This window comes from Achroia grisella, unplaced genomic scaffold (assembly GCF_030625045.1).
Source record: "Achroia grisella isolate CSIRO2021 unplaced genomic scaffold, CSIRO_AGI_Agris_v1 utg4223, whole genome shotgun sequence".
Classification (NCBI taxonomy): domain Eukaryota; kingdom Metazoa; phylum Arthropoda; class Insecta; order Lepidoptera; family Pyralidae; genus Achroia; species Achroia grisella.
In genome coordinates, this window is record NW_026712852.1 from 581,941 (window position 1) to 594,392 (window position 12,452).

At 33.6% G+C, this 12,452-nt stretch overlaps 1 long non-coding RNA gene across 1 annotated transcript; it reads left to right on the plus strand.

Annotated features, from left to right (window-relative positions):
* The first annotated feature begins 4,993 nt into the window (after nucleotides 1-4,993).
* On the plus strand, nucleotides 4,994-7,353 carry LOC131844903 (uncharacterized). The gene is made up of 3 exons (XR_009357607.1): nucleotides 4,994-5,384; nucleotides 6,019-6,212; nucleotides 7,009-7,353. It is a non-coding gene; the product is annotated as an uncharacterized LOC131844903 (long non-coding RNA).
* Nucleotides 7,354-12,452: the final 5,099 nt, after the last annotated feature.

Consider the following 12,452-nt stretch of genomic DNA (forward strand, 5'->3'; position numbering starts at 1 on the left):
GCAAGTTTTTATCCGGACTAATACAACGTTCGGCCAATGCGCGATAACGTCATAAGATATGGGGTCTTCTGAATTTAGTAGCGTATAAGCTGCGTTGTTCGACGTGACGTTGCCTCTCCCCGCATGCCGCGCCCCGTCCTTGTGACCCTCCCCACCGCAGTTACCCACTGTGCGCGCAGGCGCGTTTCGTATCTCGCTAACGCAATAATACCAGACCTCGATTCTAAAATTCCCATTCAATTTATGATGAACATTTATTTACAGTGAATAATTTAGATTGGTTATAAATTTGTAAATAAATAATTTGTGTCAATAAATACGATTCTCAAACAAATTTGAAATTTTTAACGTTTTGTTTATTGTACAATCACAATGTAGTAAGCTAATATTCTATAGCATGTTTTTTTTTCTGCAAAAATATATCACGTCATCGTAAAGACATTTTGACGTTCAATAGACACACAAAAAAGGGGGGTTAATAATAATATATGAGTATTATATATTTAATAAATTTGGTACAAATCATTACAATTACATAAGGTTCTTTTTAAGTAATTATTGGATTGAATGGGATCAATACCAATCTGCACAAAGTATATCTCATAAAATTATTTGTGATGTAAACAATATATAGGTTGCACTTTGCACTGATTGAGGTCAAGCTATATAATAATATAATAAATTAAAACTAAGAATTTTAAGATATAACTGTAAAATGGAATTAAATGTAGAGTTCGATATTATTTCCTAATGTAGAATTTATAAAATGTCTTAAATTGTTTAAAGTAGGTTCTATTCTGTATAATACTTACTCTGTACAGGTACAACTCTCAAATCATTCATATAAAATCGCAATTTATTAATTATAATCTGTCACAATTGGGAATTACTAGCAACTGTACTATACAATAATATAATAGCCATGATCTATTTTCTTACATAATGATTGTCAGTCGTGTTTATCTGTGAGTTCGTATTAATTCTACATTTTAATATATCTATCATATATTACTAATTTTATATATAACTGTAACACTTAAATCTATTGAGTTACATATGACTCTCCATTTCAATTAGACGTATGTATTCGTCCTATGTTTTTCTTTCAAGAAACACTACTATGCAATAATTGTCATTATATTTTATATATTGTATTATACGTATAAATCATCCTCTTGAATCACTCTATCTATTACTGAAAATTGCATTAAAATTCGTTGCGTAATTCAAAAGATATAAAGAAGAGACAGCGGCGGACAGACGGCGGCAACTTTATTTCATACTGTTCAACATCAAAGATGTTGAATAATTTTACCATGTTTATGGTCACTACAAAAGTGGACAACACAGGTTCACAACCTTTTGCTCTTGGGCCAACTCGACAGGTCTCGACCGACATAACATAAACTGCACGGCTACGCCGCTACGTCATGGCACGACGACTCTATATCTAGGTGTTTATATCACTGAATAAATATAACGCATATCTTTCGTGTATGTTTATATAGCTACGTGTAGCTACCGCCATAAATTGATATGCTACGATCCCACACGGTGTGTAGGTACGATGTTGCTATTAAGCGCATTGAATTTATGTATAGGTATTTATTTTATATAATTAGTATGGCAAACTAGCTGACTGCCTATCACTATGAACATCACATTATTATGTGACGACTGTGATTGTTGTTGCCATTACGGAGGACTGAGATGTCATGCCTCTTATTCTGTAATTTCATTGCCCTTTCTCACTCTACAACTGGATATAGCAAGCTGCTTGACAACTGAAATAGGTAAAGCATTCGGTCGAATCAATTTAGAAATAATATTGAAATATTATAATAAATTTATCTAATTTATTATTTATATTCTTTGCTTCACGCAAAAACTAGGAATCCATTATATCCGAGTGTCCCAAAATAAAGTTGTTCCCAATACGTAAGGTAATCGTACGCATAGCACTATTTTTATGAAACAACGCATGGGCGGTGGAGCTCCGAACCGTCTCTTATTTATCTGTAGCGATGAATGTGAAAAGTAAAAATGTATCAAATTGTATAATGACTGCGTTATAATCATTAATAATTACAGTAATTTCTATCCAAATCTAAAATGGCCTATCAGAATTAATGGGTGTTTAAAGAGCATTTTCTTCTGAATTAAACTATCTACTGTGTTCAGTTTGGGATAATATATGTATTTTATGTACAGTTAGAACCCTTTAAAAGTGTAGTTTTAATGTAGAAATCTAATACTGAATAAACTTGAACTTAAACTAAAGTATCTATAATTATTTACAGTTGTCCACTTTTCCTAAAAGTTATTTACTACTATTGTGAATGTTGTCAGTCTCTACTCAGTTAAAAACTATCTAATTCTGTACATGTAAATTATTAGGAATTCATGTGCATAAAAAATTGTACGTATTAGGTAACACAGATGTAGTTAAGTAATTGCAGTATATAATTCGTGTTTAGGATGTGGTTGAATGCATGTTCTTCAAATAAATTGGTACTCTACAGCAGTCACCATAATACAGGGCGAGGTAGGTGACTGTACGTACCAACATGTATACGATAATCAATAGATATTTTCAGGAGGCTTTCGTGGAGGGTGAAAGCGACGCTCGCTGCTGCCATAGCGTCGTCCCTTTCTTCCATGTAATTTTCGTAGCGTATGCTAAAATAAACGAAGCAACTGTTATGTTAAATGAAAACTCAGAATGAAAATTCTGAATGACGACCATGTAATATGACGATTCTTTAAATAAAGGCATTATATAAAGAATTTCGGCATAAAACATAGTTTACATTGACGTTATGTGTTAATAGATATATATATGCTTGTTATATTGCTATATCTTATTAGCTACCATGCCTAATAGCTTGTAAAGCATGTTACTGGGAGATAAAAATAGGTACTACAAAGATATGCACGCAATTGTCTTTAGACAGTTGTATAAAGTACTTCTCTAGAATACTGTAGACATGAAGTAATATAAATGAATATTTAGAACATTCACTCCTATAACAGCTAATATAACAATGAGTACTATATTAGTCTTAGTTAAATATAAAGATAGCACTATAATATTAAGTCATGGCTCACGGGTTAACTGACCTGACTTTATTCACATTCGGTGAGCCGCCAGCGTATACAGTTAGCGAAAGCGGGAGCACCATTTCATCATCACCCTAAAAAAATGTCCCGACATAAACTAGGGTTAAATAGTTCGTTATAGAGTAGCGTTTGTTCATACAGACAAAAATGTTTTTGTCGTTCCCCCGCACAGCTTCTGGTCGACCTCTAGTTTTTATCTCCATTCTAACGGTATACTACTCGCCGCCGTTAGCCCTATAGGACAATATACATACATTGTATCTATGTAGCGTCGTATCGCTGAGTACATAGTCGGTAATACTAGTACTACTACTTGTTGTAAATATTCTACGTTAATAGTATACATAGAAACATCTACGAAAAACACACCTTAGTTGATGTGACGAAGTAGGTACTAATAGCACTGCAGAGGCAGGGTAATATGAATAAATTATTTCCTACATAAACCTACCTATCTACCACATATACGGGTGCTGTGTCGGGGTGGCTGTGGAGGAGCGGGTGGTAGACGGGGGTAGATTAAATTTCGTACCACACCGCTAGCTGCCTCTAGCTCGCTTGTATTCATCACCCTTAAGGCTGGAATTGCTTCCTGGTATATTTTTAGTTTGCCTTATGAGCACTCTTAAGTTAAATTCTAGGAAATAATGTTCCAGAAGTCTGAACACGGGAAAACAATTACAATTAATTAGTGATATTTCGAGAAATATTTTATTTATAAATATGACTAGGTATAAATATTATATATTATAGTATAGCGAAGGATTTATTATAATTATGTTTCTAGTTATATATATAGCAATATTCTCTAAATATTGTCAAGCTTAAGGAATCGTTAATAGTTCTAACAGTAAGTATAGATATATCTATTTGTCTGGCTATGTTCCGAGATAAGAGCAGCGGAGGATAGTCGTTATGTAGCTGCTAAGTTATGTATCAGACGGTACAGTTATTATGTACATAGATATACATGATTGTTTCGTATACTGCTTGCGTTCTGTAAGCAATTTTCAGCCTTACAGCGAAGGTTTAAAGTTGTTTGGATGAGCTTTTACATTTTTATACCTAAGTACGATGATAATATAATTACTAGACTGTAGAGTAACTATTGTAAATTGTTCATGTCTTTACTAATTTAACGTTATCACTTTATGAGATACTAGCTGAGCACGCAACTTCGTACCCCTATAACCTTTTGCTTGTAAAACGATTGGATTGATACAAACCCATATTGATTCTTAGAACTTTTAATTCAAACAAATAATCAGACAAAAGTTCTAACAATAATTATTTTTTATTTTATTACATTGACTCATATATCGCCCCCGTGGTCTAGCGGTTTAGTTCGCCACCTTACTTCCGATGGTCGGGAGTTCGATTCCTCGCACGATGCAATTTTCTGAATCGATTCAAATATTCATGAGTATGAATGATTGTTTATACGGGTGTTTTCTTTGTATTTAACAAGATATGTAATTATATGTTTCTGTCAGTTATCTAGTACTCACAACACAAGCTTAACTTGGGTCTAGATCGCGCTGTGTGAATTGTCCAAGGTTATTTATTAATTTATCCATCGTGTACTGACAGCGACCAGTTTCATTTTTATTATATGTGTAGAAAATCGATATCGTATCGAAATAAAATTGTTTTTGATGTGATGTAACACAAGTGCAATGTTCAGACACACACACAACATTTTTAAGGGTAGTGAAATCGCATTGAAACTCTATTCTAAGATAAATGCGCACAAATTCATAGTTAAGTAAAGAAACAATCAACTATTTACTTAGATAGAACTTTTTTTTCTCTAAAAAGTATCTTGTTCGCAAGTTTATTATGGTTTGGTATTGTTGTGAAGTCAAAGCGCCTACTTATTTTATTTACGCAAATACTACACTTTTGCGATTTGTGCTCATACAATTTTGTAGTTTTTATTAAGTTAAAAATATAGAAGTCGTACAAGTTACTCTGCGTCTTTAATTTCATTATTCCCGAAAATCCGCTGTGATTACTCCAAAACATGGTCCTATATCGAAGCCTGATGTGAATTAAATGCGGATCAGTTATTATTTTGTGGAATTAAATCGAAATACAAGAAATAAAAGAGAAATTAATTGGATGCAAGTTGACCGGCAGAACTACCTACCATTGGATGTGAATCGAGTGTAATTTATAGTGGTGTTAAGTATAAATTACTATATAATAAACTTATCCCAACACTCTACAGGTAATATTATAAGTAAATCAAAAACTTTATTAAGGTTAGTAAACGATAATTACGTTATTTATCTGTATCACATTATTTTAACTTCATTAGTTTCCTACCTACTGCATTGTGAATAATATTAGTCTTTTTCATAATTTGCTAAAATTAACTACAAATCATACTTAATTAAGTATAGTAAGCACTAATGCTACATTGTTTGAGTTAATTATCAGAATATATGCCTTATAATTGCAAATTTCAATAGTTATTCACGTCAGTTGTATGTAAGTAAAGTAGGTATAACTAATTCTTTTGTGTTAAATGTTACTTTGGTGTTTGGTGTTTAATTTTATTGTCAGGTTCTATATTATATTACAATTTAGGTACTTAAGGAATCTGTACATTTATGTTAAACAAATAATTTGCCGTATGTACGACAGCAAGTTAAGAAACAATCTAGTATTTTCTCTATTAATGTCAATTTGAATCGGTACTTATGCTTGTGCATATGTAATATATGTAATGTCACAACATTTACAGTACATTTACTAGATTTATATAATATACATATAAATATATTTCTTTATCGAATTAACATATTGTTAGCTTAATATTTTGTATTCATACCTATTGATCGTAGATCTTTATTTCATTAATTAGAATTAATTTTTTAATTGTATAAATTCCAGGTCGACAACACTCGAATCCCATAATGACCGAAGAAAAGGAGTTAATAAAAAAGCGAGGCAGTTTTAAAGGCCGTTTAACTGCATTTATTAATTATTTGCATACACTAACTGATGAACCGTTAAGTCTCTCGGATGCCAGAGAATTACAATTACGTATGGGTAAAATTGAGTCGTTGTATGAACAGTATGATCAGGTACAGTTGCGCCTTGAATGTATAGTTGATAATAGTGAAGAGCAATTTAAAGAGCGCTCCGATTTTGAATCACAATATTTCAAGGCAATCGCGAAAGCCCAAGGTTTACAAAATGTTAATGTTGAGACTATGAGCAATATGGGTAGTGATGGAGGTACTCGAGCGAGCAATAATCATAAGCTGGTGCGTCTTCCGACCATCCAGCTACCGCGATTCAGTGGTTCATACGATGATTATTTGGAATTTAGAGACACCTTTACTAGCCTTATACACAACAATGATGAAATAGACGAAGTGAATAAATTTCACTATTTGCGTGCATCGTTAGAGGGTTCTGCTGCCGTGGTAATTCAATCAGTTGAGTTTTCATCTAGTAATTATGCTGTTGCGTGGAAACTTTTGTGCGATAGATTTGACAACAAACGTCTGTTGATACAAAATCATGTGTCTTCTTTGTTCAATGTGGAAGCAATAACAAAGGAGTCATCAGCAAATTTAAAGCGGTTAATTGATCAGGTAAATAAAAACTTGCGGGCACTTGAATCATTAGGTGAACCTGTCAAACATTGGGATACCCTTTTAATCCATATTATTACCCATAAATTAGATAGTAAAACTTATAGAGAGTGGGAGGAATTTAAGGGGCATTCACATAAAGATACTTCAATTACCTTTGACACCTTTCTAGAATTTATCCGAAATCGTGCAGATTTGATTGAAACATTAGAGCTTTCACGTGTCAATCAGGGCAATTTAAATCATAAATCGACTATGAAATTAAAATCTATGGTTTCAGTTCATGGCAGTCATCCACATCAGAATTCCAATACAGCAGAATCACATAATCGAATCTGCCCTAAGTGTAAGGGTGACCATAGTCTAACCGGTTGCCCCCAGTTTCTTGCGTTGAGCGTTGAAGCGCGCCTAAAGGTACTACCCAGTTTTAAGGTATGTTTCAATTGTTTTCGTGTAGGTCATTTTGCTAATCTATGCAAAAGGCCAGGTTGCAAAATATGCAAGCGTCGACACAACACTCTGATTCATGCAGCCAATGATCATCATATTCGTAATGAAAATAGAGTCGTATCTGAAACTACACCTTTAGCGTCGTCTTCAACGACTGCTGCTTCTGACAATGTAACTTTAGCAGCAAATATGTCTAGTTATAATAAAATTCAATGTGATGTATTTTTTTTTTTTTTTTTTATTTATTTAGGTCACCAACAAGGTTTACACTTACACATTATATATATTACATTACAATCTATTTATACTAAGCGCAACCTTAATTATAGGCAACTACGACATTTATGTGACAAATTTGTGCTTACAATTAACAATTAACAAAACATAAAAAACAACTTAAAATTCTACCTATATAAAACCTGTACTGATTCAACTAGAACTTATGATACTATTGAGACATCTGCGAAATTTGCAATAACTATTACTAAATATGTCAACTGATGAATGTTTCTTTGAATAAGTGTTATAAGTTCTCATTAGCCTGTTTAAAGGTGAGTAGAAGCCCAAATTACTTCGTGCGAGATTTTCTATAAATATATTATATTTACCAGGTCTAGGGAGTTTAGGTGGTATTCGAATATTAACTTTAAACAACAACTCTGAACAGTTCAATATGCCATTCCCTAATTTCCAAAGAAACATAATATCTAGTACTTTTCTTCTTACAGTTAGAGGGTTCAATTTAAAGTATTTGAGTCTGTCTGAGTAGTGCGGCAACTTCCTCGTTAGGTTACAGCTATAAGTTAAATGCCAAAGAAACCTCTTTTGAACCCTTTCGAGACGCTTAGTATAAATATCATAGTGTGGATTCCAAGCTACGCTGCAGTACTCAAGGTGTGACCGAACAAACGCGTTATATAGACAAATTTTTGTCTGTGGGTTTTTAAACTCCTTACTATTGCGAAGCAAAAAACCAAGCATTTTATTAGACTTATTAGCAATATTATCGATGTGTACATTGAATCTTAATTTATAGTCAAGAATAATACCCAAATCCCTGATAGTGCTCACATTTTTAAGATCAGTTCCATTTATATTATATTTGTATGTATTTATATCTGTTTTCCTACTAAACTGAACATAGCAACACTTATCAATATTAAGTTCCATACCATTATGCTCACACCAATCAACCAACCTATCCAAATCTGCTTGTAGTAGTTCATTATCAGCAGTAGACTGAATTTTTTTCATTAATTTGAGATCATCAGCAAAAAGATAGCATTCCGAATGATGAAAACTTTTTACCACGTCATTAATGAAAACATTGAAGAGTAAAGGGCCTAAGTGAGAGCCCTGTGGTACGCCAGAGATAGTCAAAAAGGGGTCAGATGTGTAGCCACTTACTACAACAAGAGACTGTCTTTCTGTAAGGTAAGAACTAAACCAATTTAGTAAACTATTACATATACCATAGTGCTCAAGTTTCCTTAGCAAAACAAAATGTTGAACGCGATCAAAAGCCTTACTGAAATCCGTATAAATTACATCACAGTTATAGCGAGCATCTACTGACAAGCTTAGATCCTCGACAAAGGAAACGAGATTAGTAGCTGTGGATCTCGTTTTAATAAATCCATGTTGTTTATTGGAAAATATATGATCAAAATGAGACAACAATACTGGGCACAATAATTGCTCAAAAACTTTAGCAAAAACAGTCAAGATGGAAATTGGTCTATAGTTATTGACTAGATGATCTGGACCATTCTTGTATATCGGTACTATTAATGAAGTTTTCCAGACCTTGGGGAATACACCATCAGCTATGGACTTATTATATATTAAAGAAAGAGGATAAGCTAAATGTTGCGCACATTTCACTACAAAAATTGAAGGAAATCCATCAAAACCCGCTCCTTTATGAAAACCAAGTCTTTTTAAAATCTTGAAGACATTATTTCTAGTGAATTTTAAGGAGGTTATAGTGTTGCTTGCATATTCGTATAACTGCGAAGCACTGCTATCATTATTTTTCTGATTACCATATTTTCTGTAAATTGAAGAGAAGTGAGTTGCGAATAATCTACAGACATCTGGGCCATTGCTGGCAGAAGTGTCATTCAAAAAAACTTGGGCTGGATATGGGCTTTGTTTATTTTTCTTATTGTTGATATAAGACCATAACAATTTAGGGTTAGATTTAAACGAACTCTCCAAACTTGTAATATATTTATGGTAACAGTCTGATTGTAATTTTTTACACCTATCTTTTAGAAGATTAAATGATAAAACATCACGAGGGTTGTTATTATATTTGCGTAGTTTCATTCTAATTTTATATTTTTCTCGAATTACACCGATAAGTCCCTGTGAATACCACACTGGATACCTATTTCCTTTGTAAGAACTTTTTATTGGAACATGACGTCGAACAACGTCGTTTAATATATTGTAAAATATTGTAGTCATATCATCGATCGAATCTGATGCAGAAAAAACATTATCCCAATTCAAACCTTGTAATTCTTTGTTTATGAGTTCGTAATTGGCCTTAAAATAGTTATAACGCGAGTTAACATTATTACGTAGCATATTACTTTTATTGCAATAATTGAGTGAAAATGTCAAAGGTGGATGATACACATCGATCACCGATAATGGGTCCGGACATTCCTGCAATTCCGTAATGACATTATGGCTGAGGATTAAATCAAGTAATCTATTCTTACTATTAAAAACACAATTATACTGTTTTAATGAATTTAGCGTCACGAAATCAATAAACATATTGCCATACAAACTATTATTAGTATTTGCAATTGGTTCTTCAGGGTTTTGTGATACATTCCATTGAATATTGCAGAGGTTAAAATCACCAGCAATAAGTAACTTTGAATGGGTGAATTCTGTTACACGATTAACATTATCAACAAAGTGCTTTAATATATGATGTTGTATAGGTGGCGGTAGGTAGACACAACAGATATAAAGTTTCTCTGCCTCATATTGAATATTAGAGGCCGATACCTCCACCCAGACATCCTCACAATTAGATTCAAAATTGGTAATTCGTCTAGACACAAAAGCTTTTGAGACTGCCATTAACACCCCTCCGCCAGATTTTCCAGAATGAAATCCTGATGATGCCCTGTCACGTCTGTAAACAGCATATTTATTGACATCAAACAGTTCAGAGTCGTGGAGGCTACCGTCCAACCACGTTTCGGTGAGCAGTATTATATCATAGTTATTGCAAATCACATTATTATAAAATTCATAAGTTTTAGTTTTTAGACCTCTAACATTTTGATAAAAAATATTTAAGGAATCGAATTCTAAAATATTATATCCAAAACATGAGTCCGTATCAAATATTTATACAGAGAAAAAAAAAAAAAAAAATACAACTACGTTAACGAATCCAAAAACTCCTTATTCTTAACATATATATAGTTGCTATCATCTGACTTTCTCATAAATATACGTCCATCACGCACCCAAACATACTTATATCCAAGTGATTTTGCTTTAAGGCGTGCAGCGGCGTGTAGTGCTTTGTTTTCCACAGTTAGATGTTCCATTACGAAAACAGGTGATATTTTATCGCCACCGATGCCAAGGTCGCTGGTATTCAATTTATCAGTAGGCTGGTTTTTATTATGTTTAATCACGGCCGCAAGAAATTTATCTCTAAGACGGGGACTGTTAAATTTTGCTATGATAGATCTTGGGCGCTGGTTGTTAGGGTTAATTTTAGCTACTCTTGTGCAATAGGTTATCTCGTTATCTGCAATAGGACACTTAATAGTTTTGCCCAATTGTTGTACAGTAAGAGCCAAGTTTTCATTCCTATGTTCAGGAACACAGTGAATTTCAATATTTGTTGCGCGAAGTTGCTGATCTAAAATTCTCATGCGCGTGGAAATTTCTGAATTTGACAAACGTAACTCCTCATTCTCCTTAACTATATTCTCTATAGCGGATTTCTGTTCAAGATGATCATTTTTAAGTTTTTCATGTTCGATATTAAAAAATGAAATAGATGTTTCAAAAGCCGTTACTAAAGATTTTATTTCCACTATCTGCGGCTGTATTTTATTCACAAGAGTAGTATTAATTTCCTCCCTTATTATTTTGCGTATAGATTCGGCTGACAAGCAACTGCAACCCTGCTGCGCATTTGTATGGCGCAGAGTAACATTGTTATTATCGCTTTGTGGTGATAAAGTAGGCGTATTAAAAGCACTAGTAGCGGTTGATGAAGACGAACTCTCAGAACCACAACGGTCTTTTTTCGTATTACAAGATGCAGCATTTTTATTTTTAATTGGCGGTGCTTTTGGTGGCATTATGCAGAGAGTTCAATAACTTGCAGCGAATAAAGCGATTTATTATAACTATTAGATTAGACGATCAGAAGTGTACAGCAAGTGAAACGCTTGGTTACTCCCAAGCACAGCAAGCAGACAGTGAAGCAAGAAGAAGAGCGTAAGCGCCGTGATATACGCGTCGCTTACGCGTTTTATTGAAGCGCTGGGTACTGGTCTCAGTTTAGTCAGTTTGTTGATGAAACCAATTCAACAAAATAAATTTTGATTGATTTACACAGTAATATAAACTATTTTAATATAGTAAAGTACATCACCGATTTCTTTAGAATACGCGCAATCCAGAACACTAATACACAAGTATAGGTTTCACGTAAAAACACTGTAAATTTATAATTTTGACGGAGCACAAATTTGCGTGGCAGTTAAAGATAATGTGTTATTATCTACTGCGTTGGTAAAATTATATGACAAGAATAATCACGAACATATAGTACGTGCAATATTAGACAGTGGTAGTACATCAAGTCTAATGACTGAGAGATTGTGTCGACAATTAAATTTGGAAACCTGTCAGGTAGATAAGTCAATCATGGGTGTAAATAACGCAACTTTACGCGTAGGCAAAACTTGTCATGTGCACATGACGTCGTTGAATAACAGTTTCTCTTCTGAGCTTCAATGTTATGTTTTGCCATCAATCACAAGTAATGTACCCGGTCACGAAATTAATATTTCTAATATTGACATCCCTACTGACATTAGTTTGGCGGATCCTACGTTCTTTGTACCAGCAGATGTTGATATCTTGATTGATGCGGATCTCTTTTGGGATTTGGTAGGGACGCGGAGAATAATACTAGGTAAGAAAAGGCCTGTATTGTGCGAAACCAGATTAGGGTGGATAATTTCAGGTCCTATCTTTAGTCATCATGACACAATT